Genomic DNA, 9,592 nt, shown 5'->3' on the forward strand with positions numbered 1-9,592 from the left:
TATCTTTGATGTTGAGGTGTATTTCTTTTTTTTTTTTTTTTTTTTTTTGGTTTTTCGAGACAGGGTTTCTCTGCATAGCTTTGCGCCTTTCCTGGAGCTCACTTGGTAGCCCAGGCTGGCCTCGAACTCACAGAGATCCGCCTGGCTCTGCCTCCCTAGTGCTGGGATTAAAGGCGTGCGCCACCACCGCCCGGCGAGGTGTATTTCTTGTATGCAGCAGAAAGATGGATCCTGCTTTCATATCCATTTTGATACCCTGTGTCTTTTTATAGGTGAATTAAATCCATTGATATTAAGGGATATTAATGACCAGTGATTGTTGATTCTTGTTATTTTTGGTGGTAGTGTGTGTGTACTTCTCTTCTTTCAGGTTTACTGCTGTGGGATTATCTATTGCCTGTATTTTCGAGGGCGTATCTGACCTCCTTAGGTTGGAATTTTCCTTCTAGTGCTTTCTGTAGGGCTGGATAGGTATTGTTTAAATCAGGTTTTGTCTTGGAATGTCTTGTTCACTCCATCTATAGTGACTGAAAATTTTGCTGGTCATATTAGTCTAGGCTGGCATCCATAGTCTCTTAGTGTCTGTATTACATCTGTCCAGTTCCTTCTGGCTTTCAAAGTCTCCATTGAGAAATGGGGTGTTATTCTGATGGGTCTGCCTTTATGAGTCACTTGGCCTTTTTCCTTTGCTGCTCTTTATATTCTTTCTTTATTTTGTATTTTTAGTGGTTTAATTATTATGTGGTGAGGGGGCCTGTTGTCAGGAGTCTTCCCTGCTGGCTGGCAACTGAGGCAGAGATGAGTCAGGGTTTCCAGGACTGCTCTTGGATGTGACAGGGGCTTTCTCCCAAGGAAAGAGGCTGTACTTTAGGTCAAGTATATTTTTCTTTCTATCACTAGCTCATTCCTTCATGCCCCCACCATTTGCTTTCCTGATCAGCATGACCCAGAAAGAACACCCATTACTTTGACCCATGCTCATGTTCCTTTACCCCAAATACTCTCAGCTCCTGTCATTTCTCACCTGGTGATTGACTTCTGCTCGGATTCCAGAAGAGGCAGGGGTGGACTATGCCTGGGAGGCCTGTTCTGAGTCAGGATGGAACTTACGTTTTGATGATGCTGTTTCATTAACTCTTTATGATGTCTGTGATGGATATTAGAGCATCTCTGGACTGAGGATCTGGGAAGTGGGAAAAGTGAAAGCTGGGGTAGATGACCCTAAGCTGTGTCCAGGCTCTGAGTGTCCAGTTTGGAAATTCTTGGAACATCAGCATAAGTGAGGACTGCCGGGAAGTGAGAGAGACTGTTAGATAGATAATGGGGAACTTCCTTTGTAGCATCCTTATAGAGGAGAAGGACTTAACAGTTTGAAACCGTGTACTAGTTAGCATTAACTGTCACCCTGACATAGCCCAAAGTCATATTGGTGGAAAAAGAGTCCCAACTGAGTAATTGCAACTTCACGTCTATGGCCCATCTTTATCAGGTTGGGATGTGGACATGTCTTGATGGATTGTCTTAATTGGTTCAGGAGGGACCAATTCCCTTTGGGCAGCACCATCCCTATGCAGATGGTCCTTGAATGTATGAGATAGAAAGCTAAACATGAGCCAGAGTGTGAGCCTGTGAATGAGTCAGCAAGCAGCATGTTTTCTGCCTTAACTTCCTTCAGTGCTACACTATGATACAGCCCCAGAAGGAAATGGACAATTTACTCTTTCCTAAACTGCTATACTCAGGAGAAAAGAATACAACAGTGTATTGGGAAGAGCAGAAGACATGTCAATTTGAATCAGTGTTCTTTGTACTAGAGAACAGACCTTCAGCAACCTGTGGACAGAGAAAAGGAAGGCTTTAGACACCAGTGCTGGGCCAGAAAGTGTATGTGCAGCCCCTGTATTAATCTACTTCCTTTGACTCTCAAGAGAAATGTTCTAGGACTTTCCTCTGAAATTTTCTGAGCACAGGGCTCCTTCTGAAGGTGCTATCATCGGGATGTACACTATTTCAACTTATGGACTTCCTAGGAAAAATCTGAAACCTTGTGTAGATCCAACCTACAGTAGAAGGAAATAGGAGTTCTGAAGAGCACAGTGAACCTGATGACAGGCCCTACATCCCACCGGTGCTGAGGGTATCAGGGAAGTTCACTGTTGACTTGTTGACCATGCCTACTGTAGCCATAGACAGGAGATTGCAGTTCTCCCAGTGATCTCCATGGGGTGATATCAGGATACACCATTAAAAATCAGAAAATTGTTTTCCTGAATCATGATCTTGCCTAGCCAACTCATTTCTATCCATGTCTCCACTAACCCAGAGCTAGCTTCCTAGACTCTGTTCAGACCTACTGGCTGCTTCCTTTTTTCTGAGAACACATGGGGAACCCTAAAGTCGCCTCTTTTGGCATCTCTCATAGGGGAAGACAGGATTACTACCAGGGAATCACCTAGGCAAAGGGCAAAGGTGACCCAGGAAGATCGGGGGCAGGGGGCATGGCCTCACCGAACACAGCTCAGTCAACACATAATGCTGAAGGTTACATTGAAGCCCTTCATAGAAAGAGGGAGATAACAGACTTTTCAAGAACACACAGATTGCCTCTACCCCAACACTGAGGACATGAAACTCCTCACACAATGGCTTCTGGGACATTCTCCTGGATCAGGAAATTGACTGGTGACATTAGTGATACAGGATTGATCTTCATCCCTAGTCATCACTTAGCTAGTCCCTTTGCAGTCCTCAAAGACTGTCCTTTTCCTTCGGTAGTAAATCTCACCTTCCCAGAGCACCGAGGACACAGGGCAGACCAGATGCTCAGCTGGGTCTCTGTGTCACAAAGACACATAGGCAGGATAGAGGCTCCTTCTTTCGTGCGGACAGACCTAAGGCCAGGACAGAGCAGATGTCAGGCATGAGATGAGTGATTGTTCTCTGAGGGCATGGGGATGCTTATCAGCCTTGTTGCTCAATGTGCTGCTTGGAGGTGAAACATAAAGAGAGAACAGTTGAGAGGCATGTGGGACAGCACTGGGAGTAGAAGGGACAGAGCAGTGTCTTGGACACAGATCCAACAACCAACAGCCCATTGGATTGTGGGAAGTGCTCCTACCTGGAAGGACACTCAGCTCAGAGGAAGGAAGGACAGCAGGGGCTGGAGCTGTGTTGGAACTGAAGCTCTTCTCCTCAGAGGGAGGACGGCACAGTGAGAAGAGAGATGGAGGTGTCCTCTATGATTCCCTGCAAGGGCTGTACCTCCTGGCAGGGGCTCCTGCTCACAGGTAAAATACCCATTTTCTTTCTATTGGAGTAGAGGGGGACTCAGAAGCAGGCTGGAGTCTCCTAAAGGGGACAGGTACCTGAGAGGAGACTCGAGGTTTCTGTTTGCAGTCACGGGGCAGAAGGTACAGTGATGGACAGAGGCTCAGCATTCTGAAGCTCTCAGGGGACAGGAGGTGATGAGAGGAGGAGAGAAGCCCCAACCACTCCCTATTCAAAGTGAGTCACATTGACTGCCTTGTTCTGAAGCCTGATGTCCCCAGTCATGGCAGGGTGACTCCAAATATAAATCAACAGGGATGGGCCAGGGAGATGGCTCAGTGTGTGGAGACTTGACAACCTATATTCAGTCCTCAGCTCCCACAGGGTAGATGGAGAGAACAGATTCCTGCAGGTTCTTCTCTGTCCTCTACATAGGGGCTCTGGCATGGATCTGCACACATGCACACTGAGACATGTGCCTTCAGAAATATATACACAGTATATAAATACATCTAAAAAATTAAACCAAACTTGATTATAATTAATGCCATTCACTCCAAACCATGACCTATGTAGATAACACCACAGAGACATTCTTACTTCCTACCTTCCTATGTTCCTTCTTTCACTCCTTTCTGTAATGGTGCCTGAATCTTTTTCAGGAAATGAATCTTCCTGAAGGTCACACTAATCCCTGTTCCCAGAAGCCATGGTTCTATCAGACTGTAAGTCAGTGTATGGAGAAGCTGATGTCAGGAGTTGACACACAAAGAGAACAGAGAAAAGAGTCAGAACATGAGGACCCTCTGGAGGAGGAAGTCAGAGTGGCTTCCTCACACCAAATACTCTTTAAGTCAGGAGGGATATGGGGACACTTGTAGGGGGAGCAGACAGACAAGTGAGGAAATTATTTCATAGTGAGGAAAAGACTCCATAAGAGACTCAGAGGGATTGGAGGTCATGTTGTACACTTCCATCAAGGAGTGTGCTCACAGCCCTACTCATACACCTAAGCTGAGTCATGATCACATTCGCTCAATATTGATGTTTCTCTCTCTTTCCTTCTAGCCTCCCTTTTAATCTGCTGTCATTTAGCCACCACTGCTAAAGTCACCATTGAATCAGTGCCACTCAATGTGTTCGAAGGAGACAATGTCCTTCTACATGTCCACAATCTGCCAGAGAATCTTCTAGCCTTTGCTTGGTTCAAAAGGCTGACAAAAACGAAACACAGAATTGCACTCTACGCACTGAACACCAATTTATTTGTGCCGGGGCCTGTACACATTGGTAGAGAGACAGTGTACCGCAATGGATCCCTGTGGATTCAGAATGTCACCCAAAAGGACACAGGATTCTACACCCTAGAGACTATAAATAGACATGGATGAACTGTATCAATAACAACCATGTACCTCCATGTGTACAGTAAGTGATCTTTTGTTTTGTTTTGTTTTGCTTTGTTTTTCAAGACAGGGTTTCTCTGTGTGACTTTTGAGCCTGTCCTGGAACTCACTCTGTAGCACAGGCTGGCCTTGAACTCACAGAGATCCACCTGGATCTGAATCCAGAGTGCTGGGATTAAAGGTGTGCGCCACCACTGCCCGGGCAGAGAAACATTTTTCAAAGGTTGTATTTTGACTTCCTTATGGTCAGGAACAGAGTTTTCTACTAGTCAAAGTCTTGTGCTCTCTTGAACCAGCTAGTGCACTGTCTGGAAAGCCACAGTTAGGCTAGATCCCCTGGACATCTCCAGAGACTCAGCAGGGACAGCGTAGCTTGACAGGTACCTAGGCCATTAACCATCCTGATGGGCTTATGAGACTTCAAGGGAAGGTCAGTGTCACAAAGAAGAGGGACTGAGGACACAGGTGCTCTTGACAAGTTCTTGTCCTCTGGGGTCCACCTCAGGGAATTCTCTCCTGCAGGGAAATGGCTACAGGCTCTACTGAGATGGACAGCTCCCCAGATGTGAGCTGCAGTTCCCCCAGTGATCAACAGGGGGAGCATCAGGACACACAATCAACACTGGGGGGAAACATTTACCTAACTAGGAACTTGTTTCTTGACTTTTACTCCTGTCCTACAGACCTGGAGGTCAGTGTCACAGTGTTCCCAGACCTTCTGGCTCCTTTTTGTGTCTGATACCCTGCCAGGGGTTCATGTTCAGTTCCCCCTTTATTCATTTCCTTTGGGAAAGGTAGGTTATCCCATGGGATTCACCTAGACAGAGGCCCAAGGCATCCAAGAGGCCATGGGCAGATTCATCACACAGTTCATTCAGCAAAGGAAGTAGGACCATCATCATAAAATCCTTCATGAGGTGGTGAAGCCCAGAGCTCTCTTTATAGGATTCATGTCACTTCCTCCCACACAACGAGAATGTGAGGCTCCTGACACATCTGCTCTCGGGCCTTTGTCCTGGGTCAGCATCCTGACTGAGGACTGCTGTGATAATGAATCTGTCCTCTTCTCCATGCATCACTCAAATAGTTCTTTGAAGCTTTACACACATCTCCATCACTTTCTTGCTTAGGTCAAGTTCCATCTTTCTAGAGCATTGAGAACATAGGGCAAACTGGCGGCCCAGCTGGGTTTCTTTGTCAATCTCTCTTGATTCTGATAGACCCAGGGCCAGGATATAGCCGAAGACAGCACCAGGGTGAGCTGCTGTTCTCTCAGGGCACAGAGATGCTCATTAGCTCTTTTGATCACTGTGTGGTGTGCAGGAATGAACCATTAAGAGAGAGGTGGATAGAGACAGGACTGAGAGTGGAGGGGCAGAGCATGGTTTTGAACAGAAACCCCCTCACAACCCATGGGACTCTGGGAGGTGCTCCTTCCTGAAAGGAGGCTCAGCTAGAAGGGGAAAGGACCAGAAATCTTGGTGACTGTGCTGAAGCAGAGGTGACTCAGGACAAGAACAGATAAGCCCATTGAGACAATGGAGGTACCCCTGTCCCTCTCTGCAACATGTCAGACGCTCAGGAGCCCCGGCTCACAGGGGAGGAGATCATGAGTTAATGGTTTGTGAGAGGAGAGGGCTCACCTACTCTCTGGAGTCTCCTAAGGGGGAAAAGAAGCTGAGATGAGTCTCGGGGTCTGTAGGTGAGAAGACACAGGTCCAGACAGAGGCTCAGTTGCAGGAAGCTCTCAGTGAACAAGAAACGGTTACCAAAGAAAGTAAATGAATATCCAAATTTATTCACTATGACCACAATATTCTGAAGACTGATGTTCTTAGCTGTGACTTGTTATATTAAAAAATCAAGCTGGTGTTGATCAGTGATATGACTGAGGGAATATAGGCATTTGCTTCATTGTCTCTCACCCTGAGAAGCAATGAACACAACTGTTCTCTCAACTCCATATAGGTACCTGTCCCACATTCACTCACATACCCTGAGATAAGCTCTTGCACACAATCTCACACACAAATACAAGTGAGTGTAAAAAAAATTATAGCAAATGGAAAAATTGAACTCTGTACCCCCAAACCTATGAATTTCTTAAATAATTCCCTAGGCATACAGGGTCCTGGGACATCATTCATTCATTTTCCACAGGTATTTGAGATTTTATGGGCAGTACTTCTTTCAAAAGATAAGAAAATCTCAGTTCTCATAAAACCCCATTGCTTATTGACTGACAGACAGGCCAGTAAAGAAGCTAGAAGGTGAAGTCAGCTATTGACTGGAACCACAAGAGGAATAGAAAGTGGCAGGAAGGGTCAGAGAGTGAAGACACAGGGTCTGTAGGGACGAGGTTGGTCAGGCAGACATCAGGCCAACAGCACTCCACTGTAAATGTGAGCAGGGATCTGATGGCAGTGAGCTGGAGAAATGTTGACACCTGAGGAAATAGTGCCATATGGTGGGAATGATAAATCAGGGACTCTGGGAATACAGAGGTCACCTGCTGACCTCCAGCAAGTAGGACAGGGAGACAGCTACCCATGCACCTAGGCTGAACAATGGACACACCTTCTCATGTCCCCTTTTTGGCCAAATACAAAGGTATTAATATTATTGGATCTTTCTCTTTCCTCTAGACAACTTATTCACCCATGGGTGCCCTCACACCTCTGCCCGGCTCGTTATCGAATCAGTTCCACCCAGGGTTGCAGAAGGGTCAAGCGTTCTTCTACTTGTTCACAATCTCCCAGAGAATCTTCGAGTCCTTTTCTGGTACAAAGGTGTGATTTATTTCAAGAAATTGGAAGTCGCCAGACACATAGCAGAGAAGAATTCAATTATGCTGGGCCCTGCACACAGCGGTAGAGAGACAGTGTATAGCAATGGATCCCTGCTGCTCCACAATGTCACATGTGAAGACATGGGATTCTACACCCTACGGACTATGAGTAGAGGTGTGAAAGTAGAATCAGCACATGTGCAACTCCAGGTGGACCGTAAGTGATTCTCTGTGGTCATTCTCTGTGTCAGGTGGGGGTGAGACACACAGGATTGTCATGCCTGGCCTGTGACAACCTCTTCTCTGCAATGCGTCCCCATGTAGGGGTTTGAACACTTAGTGCAGGAAACACATGGTGGAGACTAAAGACCATAGATCAGGCTCCATTGTCTGGATCCCCTTTGTATTAAGGAAGAACTTGATAGAAAGTAACTCAGCCCAGATGTCAGAGTCAGCTCAGTCTCCTGAGGCTCTAGTCATACATGTGAGGAAACCATAGCAACCTCACAGAGATGTGAGTACCAGGAAGTCCTGGTCCCTGTCATCTCCTACTCAACTACATGTGAACCTGGGGAGCATTTATCTGGTATGGTATGTTACTTCCTCTCAGAGTTGACAGGGAATGATGGTTTTTTTTTGCAGTGCATGTCAAACTGTGGCATTTAGTAGCTCTGAACAGGAAAGTTTCTTAAATAAAAGCCAGGAATGGAAGCAGAGAGAGTGGAGGAGTGCTGCTCCCTGGCATGCTCCTCATGGCTTTTTGAGCCTGCTGTCTTATGTCATCTAGGATCACAAGCCCAGAAATGGAAGTGGTCTCATTGGGTTGGACCTTCCAGCATCAATCAACAATAAAAAAAAAAATCCTACTGATTTTCCAACAGGCCAGTCTGTTGTTGGCATTTTTATTTGAGGCTCCCACTATCTAATTGACTCTAGCTTGTGTCAAGTTGACATAAAGCCAGCCAGTCTAATGCTCAGCCTTTTCCAATACCTGAGCCTGCCAAGAAGACCATAGTGCTCCTGCCTTCCTCCAGTCCTAGTCCTGGAGGCTTCAGGGCAGAGCAGCAAGGACATCTAGAAGGTGAAGTCAGAGGTTGACTGAAGCCACAAAGGAAACTAGGAAAAAGTCAGAAAGTAAAGATCCAGGGTGTATAGAGGAAAAGGTCAGAGGAGACATCATCTCAAACCTCAGTGTGCATGAGTGTGCACAATGTCTGACTGAGGGCAGTGAGGGGCAGCCATGTAAACACCTGAGGGGAGAGTTCCATGGAGAGAAATGACGTATTTAGGGTACAGAGGGACTGGAAGTCATGTTGCTGACCTCCCACAAATGTGGGGTAGACACACCCACAACTGCATCTCTAGGCTGAGTGATGAACCCATCTACTCAGGACAGAGGTCGCCTTCTTTCCACCAAGCATGGCGATCCCATAGGATGGCTTTTTCTCTTTTTCCTTCCAGCTTCCTCTTGTACTTGCTGCAACCCTCTCCCTTCTGCCCCACTCACCATAGAACCAGTGCCACGGAATGCTATCGAAGGGGAAAACGTTCTTCTCTAAGTCCATAATCTGCCAGAAGATCTGCAAGCCTTTTCCTGGTACAAAGGAGTGTATATCAGTCCTGTCTTTAAAATCGCAGAATACAGCAGAACCAGAAATTCCATCACCCAGGGGCTTGAACACAGTGGAAGAGAGACAGTGTACACCAACGGATCCCTGCTGCTCCAAGATGTCACTGTATAAGACCCAGGGTATTACACACTTCAAGTTTTAAACAGAGTTTCGTGAAGTGTGACGACACACGTGCAATTCCATGTGAACAGTAAGTGACTCTCTATGGCCTGCAGCTGCTGGGTGTAGCTTATCCTACTTTATACACTGAACTGTCAGAACTGGGCTTTTCCTGCTCTTTCTCCACCACTGCATTGTGTCCCCAATCTTGTCTTTAGTCCCTTATTGCAGGACACACATAGGGTAGATAAACAGGAATAGATTGGAACCTCTCACCTGTCTTTATCTGCAGAGAGGATGTCCTGTGCTGGGTAAACTGAGTCCCAGAAATTCAGCTAAAGGCCAGATACATGGATCTCTTACTATACAGACATCCCTGAGAATGATACTGTGGGAATCAG

General features: G+C 46.4%; 1 pseudogene across 1 annotated transcript; it reads left to right on the forward strand.

Annotated features, from left to right (window-relative positions):
* The first annotated feature begins 3,014 nt into the window (after positions 1–3,014).
* On the forward strand, positions 3,015–9,263 carry LOC143273046 (cell adhesion molecule CEACAM3-like; annotated as a pseudogene). Its single transcript, XR_013050893.1, has 4 exons — positions 3,015–3,287; positions 4,336–4,695; positions 7,319–7,678; positions 8,923–9,263. The product of XR_013050893.1 is annotated as a cell adhesion molecule CEACAM3-like (transcript).
* The last annotated feature ends 329 nt before the right edge of the window (positions 9,264–9,592 follow it).

The sequence above is a fragment of the Peromyscus maniculatus genome, chromosome 1, assembly GCF_049852395.1.
Source record: "Peromyscus maniculatus bairdii isolate BWxNUB_F1_BW_parent chromosome 1, HU_Pman_BW_mat_3.1, whole genome shotgun sequence".
Lineage (NCBI taxonomy): Eukaryota > Metazoa > Chordata > Mammalia > Rodentia > Cricetidae > Peromyscus > Peromyscus maniculatus.